The sequence below is a fragment of the Meleagris gallopavo genome, chromosome 4 (genome assembly GCF_000146605.3).
Source record: "Meleagris gallopavo isolate NT-WF06-2002-E0010 breed Aviagen turkey brand Nicholas breeding stock chromosome 4, Turkey_5.1, whole genome shotgun sequence".
Classification (NCBI taxonomy): domain Eukaryota; kingdom Metazoa; phylum Chordata; class Aves; order Galliformes; family Phasianidae; genus Meleagris; species Meleagris gallopavo.
Window position 1 is genome coordinate 15,271,149 of NC_015014.2, and position 9,410 is coordinate 15,280,558.

The window sequence follows — 9,410 nt, forward strand, 5'->3', positions numbered from 1 at the left end:
TTGCTTCAAAATACTATGCAAGACTAAGCTAATGGGTCTGCCCTAAAACACATTTAACTCTCTCTGTAACTCCATTGTACAGATCTTAGGAAGAGCCTGAGTACAGCCTTCTAGAAAAGAGGCACTTTAGTACTCTTTTCATTTAAGATATGAGGATAAGTTGAATCATTAACCACTTAGCAAAAGGATCAAGGAAGAGTGCATAAAAATGATTGCAAATACAGAATGGAGAAAGTAATAACAGGACCTATTGGGGGTCGTCTTTTCTGTAAGTTTTTGCCACTTAAGTCTTGCAGTAAGTTATTGCAAAAAAAACACATTAAAATAAGTGGGCTTGAGGCCTTCACACAGTATAGTCTATCCACACAAAGCACACTGGAGACTGGCTCCAGATTTGCAGAATTCACTGGTACAACCAAGAAATAGTGTTGAGCAAAACCCCACGCTCAAGCAAAAGCACATCCTGAAAGCTACTCTATACAGGCAAATCCCTGGTAGATTTTATGAAAGAAACACACCTTAAAGAAGTCAAAAACTGTTGCAAGGAAAATGCTATCATACTGTTTAATCAACTGATATTCCTGCCATAACTTAATAACTTATTGTGAATAATTCCTTCTTCACAGATTGTTCCTCCACTCCTGTAGTTTCTTTCTGGCCACAGGCATCTGTGAATTTTAACATTTTTATTTGTGAGTTCATTACTATCATTATCTGCTCTTTGGAATAGCAACATTGCTCTGTACAAGCCAGGAGCACTTCAGGACCATCACTAAGGAATGGAGAGCACAAGTATTTAGAAGAGCATTCTGCTGGCTGAATGAAGCATCACTGCTAAATTTTCTTCTCATTCATTTCTTACTCATCTGCCCTAAATTCATTCTGAATCAGCTGCCTACAGACTGGATGACTGAAAGGATGTTGTTGTTTGCCTTCCTGTCAGAATGGCAGCTACAGTGCCTGGAAAAAAAAAAAAAAAAAAATCACAGCAATTTTATGTCTCTGGTTGGATACTACTGGTAAAAATCCATATTTAAATTTCATATAAACTACAGCAGCTCGATTGATGAGATTTTCATCAATGAAATTACAGTCTTTTAACACTGGGTCAAATATCACCCATCTAATTCAGGTTTGGTGTTTTTCTTTTTTCTTGAGCAGTATGTAAGCTACAGACTAATGTACTTCTCACACTAGCAGGTGTGGCAGTGATTGCTGACTAGCTGAACTCATGTGGTGGTTAAAAACCAATTTGATTGCAGATGTTGGATTATAAATCGCACTGAAAAAGATAAAAGGTTTAAGCAGACAAAATAAGAGACAAACTGAGAGACTCATTAGTCACTAGAAGGCAGGCTGTGTTACTGGAGAAGCAACAGCACATGAGTTGTCTTAGAGCATCAGTACAGATCCAACTGATGAGTAAACAATGAATAATGTTTCTTACACTGCTCACTATTAGTGATTATTATAATTGAATAGCTAGCTATTTAAAAAAAATACCTGTTATTAGCTTCTCCTTTTTAAATTTTATTTTACTTACACCTAAGTTTTTTTTAGGAGTGGCTCAAGCACAACTTGTGGGCTCTCTCCCCTATCATCTGCCTCTTTTGGTTGGCTACTGATAGGGACATCTGCTCATGTACTTGCAGGCATGTTGCTTTGGAAGTGATAGGTACCTACACATACCCTGCATTCAGGAACCTAGCTGAACCCCTTCTGTGTGCTGATTAATACAATCAGTCCACTTGCTCTCTTGTTTAGGAGCAAATGTGAGTGTGCCTATTGTCTGTCTCTTCGGCAAACCCTCTGCCACCTTCCAGCATGGAAAACTGTAATTCTAAAATAGGTCATTTTATTATAAAAATACATTTCCCAAGCAAAGTTCCCCTGAGACACTTCATAATAAGAACATCTTTTGAATTGAATAAATATTGTTCTGCTATTTCCCAGTATCAACTGCACGTATTTCTATGATAATGCCCAAGTACAGTCCGGCTGGAAGCAACTCTTGAAGTACATAATTTAATACAGGAATATTTCCAGTCGAAGCCTTCTATGCCTTATGATAGAGTTCTATTATCTGGCTGACTTTATTGCTCTGTGGACAGTTAAAGTGGCCCCAAGACTTGAGGTATGAATTGTTCCCCTGATGTTAATGTATGTACCAAACCTAGCCAGGGAGGTAAAGGCCTCTCTCCTCACCAAAACAAAGACAACTTCTGTGTTAGTTTGTATGTCTGGTGAATGCAGGAGGAAGCTGCTTACCCCTTCCATTTCTTAGGCATCAAGCTAATCAAGACTAAAATAAATAAACTAAATAAAAAAATAAAAATAAAAATAAAAACGAAGGCTAGATTCATTCCTGAATGAATCAAAATGAGTCAAAAAGCCCAAGCCGCTAAATTAATGAAGTTAATCCTTCTGCAATCCTCATTTCTTAAAACTTTCCTCTGCGTCTCCTGATTAAACCTGCCTGACTTCTCAGGAAATGAAGAAACAGATCTTAGTCCTCAGTCATATTTTGCAGCACCTTCTTATGCATTTCCAGCATCATTAGCAGAACTACAAGCTGGATTTAGCCTTATGAATCTTAGGCATGGGGTAAACAGCACCAATCATGCATAGTCCTAACCTTAAGTCAGCATGAGCAGGTATAGGTCTTTCAACTCAGTTCAGCCCCCTGCAGAAATAGATGAATGCACATTTGCAATTCATAATACTTATTCTTATGGCATAACCAGGATTACTTGGAGGGCTGGAAGGAAGTCAGAGGCCTGGAAGTCTGGTCACTTCGTTCTGCCATGCCACTGACTGGGGTAACCATCAGAAATACCACTTACCCTTGATCTGAAAATGTCTTTGTTGTTCTGAGAATCGTCAAATGTTACTGTTGCATTTGTAATTGGAATACCTGTCCCTGTGGATTAGATAGAAGCCTGTAAGTTCTTTTACAGAGCACTCAGATAATCTTGTAAGGCTACTGCTTTAGCTTGAGCAGAAATCTGGGTTCTCATAAACATATGCAGATATTTATAGCCTTCTCAGTGGCTTTTAACAGATACTACCTAATTATTAACCTCAGGGGGAGGATTAACATTTTCTTGTAATAAATATGGAGATGTTGTAGCATGCTGCAGTATTATAAAACTTTCAGCTCTTGTTGTGAAATACCAGACTTTCAGGGTGGAATAATTCTGTCATCTTGTTTCCATACAGCTCTTCTCAGAGTATCATCTTTCTGACAAATGTTTTGTCACATTACTTCTACCCCTTCCAATGCCACCCAGCATGCTTCTTATGTTTTATCATTTCCCTAATGACTCATCTGTAGAGCTAAGCCTATCGACTGTGAAGTTTTTCATGAAACTGATGCTTCAGAGAAAAGAGAGTGACATTAACATTAGAGACCCATAAATTCAAGAAGTTAAATACTAAGGACTGATCATCCTTAGGTCTTTTTTAGCCTATGGGCTAGACAACCCAGCTCAGCTCTCCTGGAAATGGAAGACTGACGGGACTTTTGTACTTCTTCATTTTCTGAGCTTGGGGCACGGTGATATCCAGTTTATTCTTTAGTGCACAAAGGCCACCCTAAAAGCTGTTCCAACCTGCATCTTTGATAGCCTAAGAAAATCAGAATTTGCTAAAACACAACATGACCCCTCATATCATCTTTGTTACACATCACTAAGGTGGAAGATTTCCTGTGTTGTCCATTCTACTAACTTTCCAAATTTACTCTGTTGTTCAGTGCTGCTTTGGGAAAGAGTCCATGGTCAGAGTCCCAGGGCCCTATGTGAGTGGAGGTACCTTTCCTCAAGTACTTGGCGGACACATGGCTTTGTGCGCTAAGATCACACTGACAAAATAAGAACTTATTTGAGGTAAAGAACCAGTGCTTTGAGTTAAAAAAAATGTACAGTCTTTTTAATAAAAGCAAAATGATTGCACAAGAGTAGAAAAGAGTAGAAGCAAGCAAACGTCTGTGCATTTTTAAAGGCGTACTTGCTACCATGAAACTAACTGCTAATCAGGGGCATCTGCACAAGAAGTGGAGGGTCTTAAATCTAATAGGCTGGCAGAGTGCTAACCCTACAGTGTGTACTCCCTCCTTAGTGCTCTTCACCCCATCATGCAGTGTGCTGATGAGTCACTCTTGTGTTTATGGACTTCTCTGGTCTGGCTGTGGAAATTCTGTGTTCTACAGATTGGACCTATGATTAATCCATGGGCAACACAAGCAATTTGAAATTAAGCAATGCTACTGCTTCCAGGATCAGAACTTCATCAGTCTGCAATTAAGATTCCTGTCTAGTGACAGGCTTAATATCTATAAAACAGATTTTAAAATAACCATTTTCTTTCTTTCCTTAGTAGTGATTGTGACTGCTGCCTAAGAAGGTAATGAGAAATAGCTCAGAATACACTCTTCTCCATGCCCTCAGGAGAACAGTTTCATCTCTAGAGCTAAACAGTGATATAACTCAGCTGGGAAAATGAATTATCATCATCTTCCAAGTGCTACACACTGGGATTCCCATCTAAGAGCTGCTCTGCACTGTGCTAGCCACCATATTTGCAGATTCTAACAGATTAACAAAGAGCCAGGGTTTGGGTTTTCCTCAATTCTTGTACTTCTAGAGAACAGGGGGAGGGAGACGAGCACAAAAGGGAGCAAACTCAAACCATGCCACACTTCACTAACTTATAATAAAAAACAAAAGGAAAAGTAAAAATAACAGGAGTTGCTGACAATTACAACCACAGATATTATAGCTAAAGACCCTTGGTTCTGGGTTATTAAAAAAGTAATAACAGAACCTTCTTGCATGTTTGTTAGATGTTGACTATCGTGATAGCTTCCTTACCTGCCAATAAGTTCTGTAATGTAGGATTGTGGAGTTGAGATGGGGAGAGAAAAAGAACACACTTTGTCCTCTCTGGACATTCTTTATAGAAGATGCTACAGTAATTCATTGCAATATTTGTAATTGTTGGCATTTTTCCCTCCACTTAATCATTTTTCCCATGTACATGCATCCACTGCTGGCAGAGGACAAAGCAGGGCACAAAATGATATTATGCTCATTTCTAATCATCACTCTTTTGGTCTCCATCCTTCCTGTTTTCTCTTACATTCACACACTGCATGCAGTTACAAGTATCAGTGATGTGCTTTTCTCATATTTACTCAGCAGCATTTTGACACTACTGCCCTTTCATATGTGCTGCTGATTTACAGATGTGAACACTTAGCCCCTGCCTCCAAGAAACGAGTCACTCGACTTTAATAAGTAACTGATCTGTGATTAAAAAATTAATCAGTACAAATCTTTCTTTCTGTAGAACTGTTAAAGAATTCAAAGTCCATGTATATAACAAAATACATACGTAGCCTTTTCTTTTTCTTACTGTTTGTAGAAGTAAACTGTGGCCAGAGACTCTCAGAAGCTTTCCCTGCAAGAAGGTAATTTAACTTGATTCAGAATGTATACAGAACATTTTTTTTTTTTAACCAATAAATACTATCAGTCTTTGCTTTGTTCTGTCTCTTAAGAAGTTGACATTTACCTGAACAAACTGATGTACCCCCAAATATGAGAGTAGTTTAGCCATCTTGTCACATAGTATCAATGCTTACAGACAGTGCATCCAACTCCTATCCTATGATTAATAAATAAACAATAATGGCTGAATTTTGGTACATTTCTAATCTTCCATAATAATGCCAAACTACTGCCAACAATCCCTCATGCTAGTCATCTTTTTTGGCCAGTTATGCTATTCATACGTACACAGAGATGCAGACTGAGGAAAGGGCTAATGCCTCTATCTTGGTTTTTCAGCTGACCTTATCCTGAAACCTAGTCAAGCTGGAGTTTCACTTACTTTAACTACACAACTATTTTTGAAGTATTCTGCACCAGTTCATAACCCTAGAAGACAAATATGAAAGTTTTATCAGATATGAAATCATTACATTTCATGAAATAACATCCAGGATTAGCCTCAAATCCACAATTGCAACAGATTCAGCCTATGTGTCACCTCTGTCTTCAGTGTAGGTTTTGTAAATTAAGGAATTATGCATATCTAGAAGAAGAGTCATACAAGTTACAAGATTTTGCTCTATAGCTGTAGGGCTACAAGCATGTCGTTTTTCACACCTGCGTCAATTTCAGAAGCAAACCACAGCCAGAGTACTGTTCTTAGTATAATCAGCTTCCCCTTAGTTTTGATTGCAGCTAATGGATGTTGCTCATGTTCAAAAATAAATGTTGCACTACTGGCTGTAGGACCCATTTGACACACGTTACTACTGCAACATACTTTTCTTAGGAAATAAACCTAGCTATACCCACCACTTGTCTCTCCTTGCTGAGTGCTCTTCAGCTGACATTGTAACTGTGAGACTCATAAAAACACCATCTTCTGTCCATCATCGACTAGCAGAGTTAATCACCAGGCACCATTCTTAACACCAGATTGACCCAAGCTGGTCATGATAACTCAAAAATAGTTGAGTTTTGGAACCAACCACTCTATGGAGAGATCTATATGCTCTTCTAGTGGCAAAACGAGTTGAAGAGAAGATGCAACATTGAGAAAGGAAAGTTGTAAGCAAAAAAAGAAAAACCAACCAAAAAAAAAAAAAAACCAAACTACCCCAGTTTGGGAGAAAGAGACAGCATTTGAATAAGAAGGAAAAGCTGCATTCCAGGTAACAGAAACTCAGAATTTCATATAGGGGAAATCTACAGTTAAATCCACAATAAACAATTTCTAATATGCTGACACCAACGTGAAAAGAATTTCCTGCAGTTCAAGGGCTCACAGGGTTCTGTATTCCCCTCAGATATTCTCTGATATCTTAGCTCAGTAGTTATTTTTACCCTTTTAATAGGCACCTCCCTCATTCATCACTGTTAATACATCATGCAGCATTTTGTATAGACATATTTTCAGGGACTAGGATAAAAAAAAATCCACAAAAAATCCTTTGTGGAATTTCAAGAGAGTTCACTGTACTGATATTTAAGCCACTACATGATCAGAATTTACATTTTCTTAATTCCACCACTGAAGACACTCAGACTGAAACCTGCCATATTTATTCATGCAAACAAATGCTACTCATAGAATCACCTCACTTAATGGAATGGTTTGCCTGTATAGATAAGGACTTTTATCTTGCAAACTGAAACACCTTGAAGGAGGAAATGATGGAGCAGTATTTAATCCAAAGATATTTTATTTATCTTACTGAGGTTCGTAATGGTATTATCACCATGCTCCACAACAGTGAACAGACGACATACTGGGAAACTATGTTGATAAGGGGCCTTTCTATTCCTCTGCTTGTGAAAGGGCAAATACCCGGCTTTTCTGTGCTACTGAAGTGCCACAGGCATGCCCAGCAGTAGCCTTACAAGCAATGCATTTGTTCGTAGTCCCAGTGTTTCTTCATGAGGCTTACAGGAAATGATTCTTGCACTTTCTAAGTGGTATTAGTTAGAAAGCAACTGACTCAATGCTGCGTTCAGCACAGCTACACACACACCAACACCCTCACAGAGCTGCCCGACTGTGCCTCTGACACCACCCTCCCTCTGGGCACACTGGTAACCCCACAGACAGAGGGGCTGTCAGCTTTACTAAGCCAATTCTGCCTCTATAGAAACCCCAACAGATCTCACTTCAGAGAACATCTCCCACCTGCAGCTTTTCAGTCCCCTTTGGGCCGCTGCATGCAACCAGACAAGTTGACAACGTCCTGCCAGAAGCCTCTGGCCCATTCTGTCAGGCCATGTGCTTTCTAAAGAAAACCATCAACCCAGGGCGGAGTGCAACTTGGACAAGTAAAACTCAGACAATTCAAGGTCAAGACCTGCAACATAGTGACCATGCAGACATCAGCCTTGGCATCACGCTGAGTGAGGGCATCACCCTCCCGTGTAAGGCGGGAAAGCAGATCTCTCCCTCACCAATGCTTGGAGGCACAGTTGAATAAAAGCAGCTATGAAACCATTTCACTGCAGTGGGCACTTTCAGTTCTTCATTTATGCTTTACTCAGTATAACTTCTCTTCCAGTAAATTTCAAATAACCTAAAGGTTACACTGACTGAGAAGGAAAAGGACACTTTTAGCATGGAGGAAAAACTCAGTTGACTTGCAGAGGGAGAAACACAAGAGCTTGACTATTGTTAGCATACTGCAAACTCCCTGGAACTGATAGGACAGGGAGAAAAGCCTGAATACAGACAGATCCAGAGTGATGCATGTAGGAAACTTTAGTTTAAATACTCCTTCCAGGACAGGCAAACAACTCCTGAGAAAAGCCTGGCTTGCCCAGAAATGCAGAGATCACAGACACACAAGTTCCCACCGCGTGGTCGTGGGAAAACAAAGTTCATACTGCTGGGTGAATAGACAGGGGAATACTGTGCCCGATGTCATTCTCTCTGCAGTGACATTAATGGCAGCCTTCCTGGAAGCCACTGTGCCGTGCTGGTGGCTGCACTTTGCAGGCGGCCGCTCTGGGGGCCTGGAGAAGAGCAGCCGCTTTTCCTCTGGAGCCTTTGTATTCCTGGGAGAAACCAAAGGAGCGCAGCCTATTTATCTCATCAGAGACAACACTAAGTGGCTATTTAATTACCGTCCTTAAATACTTGCACAGAGACTATCTGAAACTAGAGAGCTATTTAATCTGCCAGACAAAGACATTAGGAGATCTCATAGCAAGAAGATGAAGTCAGAAAAGTTCAAACTGGAAATAAGATGCTAACGTTTGACATAGAGATTAACAATAAGAGCCGGTTACCCAGGAATGCTGTAAATTCCCCATCGTTTAAAGTCATTAAATCACAGCTATTTGAAGAGGCTAGTGGGCCAGGCCTCCAGTTCACTGGGGAACACTCTGTGTTTTGTACTATACAAGAGGTTAGGCTACGGGATCACCATCAGAACTCTGTTAAGCCCATTGGCAGCACTGCTGTCTTTTCCTGGGAGAAAAGGAAAGAAGGATGAAGGAAAAAAGTGTTAACAAAGCCAAGGCCTGCATGGAGAGAACACAAAAGTAGGTTGAGCTGCAGACAGCAGAACTTGGTAAAATTCACTGAGTTTGGCTGCTGGCTTCATTAGCAGAAAGAAGAGGCCCGTTGGGGACTTACTACCCCAAACCAGGTTGCTCCAGGCGAACTCTCAGCAAACCTGGGCGTCTAGCTAAAAGGGGTGAGCGGCACCGGGCAAGCCTTTAACGCACCCCGTTATCTGAATGCAACCCAGCAGGCCAGAAACCGAGCAGGTGAGCCCCCGGCTGGCACACTGCAAGCGAAGCTGCTGGAGCCCAGAGCTCGCGGTCCACCTGCGCCGCGCTGCCGCCCACCAGTCGCTGCGGCCCGGCGGC

General features: G+C 40.6%; 1 long non-coding RNA gene across 1 annotated transcript; it reads right to left on the minus strand.

Annotated features, from left to right (window-relative positions):
• Positions 1–335: 335 nt before the first annotated feature.
• Positions 336–5,552, minus strand: LOC109367194. The gene is made up of 3 exons (XR_004159499.1): positions 5,395–5,552; positions 2,844–2,920; positions 336–960 (listed from the first exon to the last, which is right to left on the minus strand). It is a non-coding gene; the product is annotated as an uncharacterized LOC109367194 (long non-coding RNA).
• Positions 5,553–9,410: the final 3,858 nt, after the last annotated feature.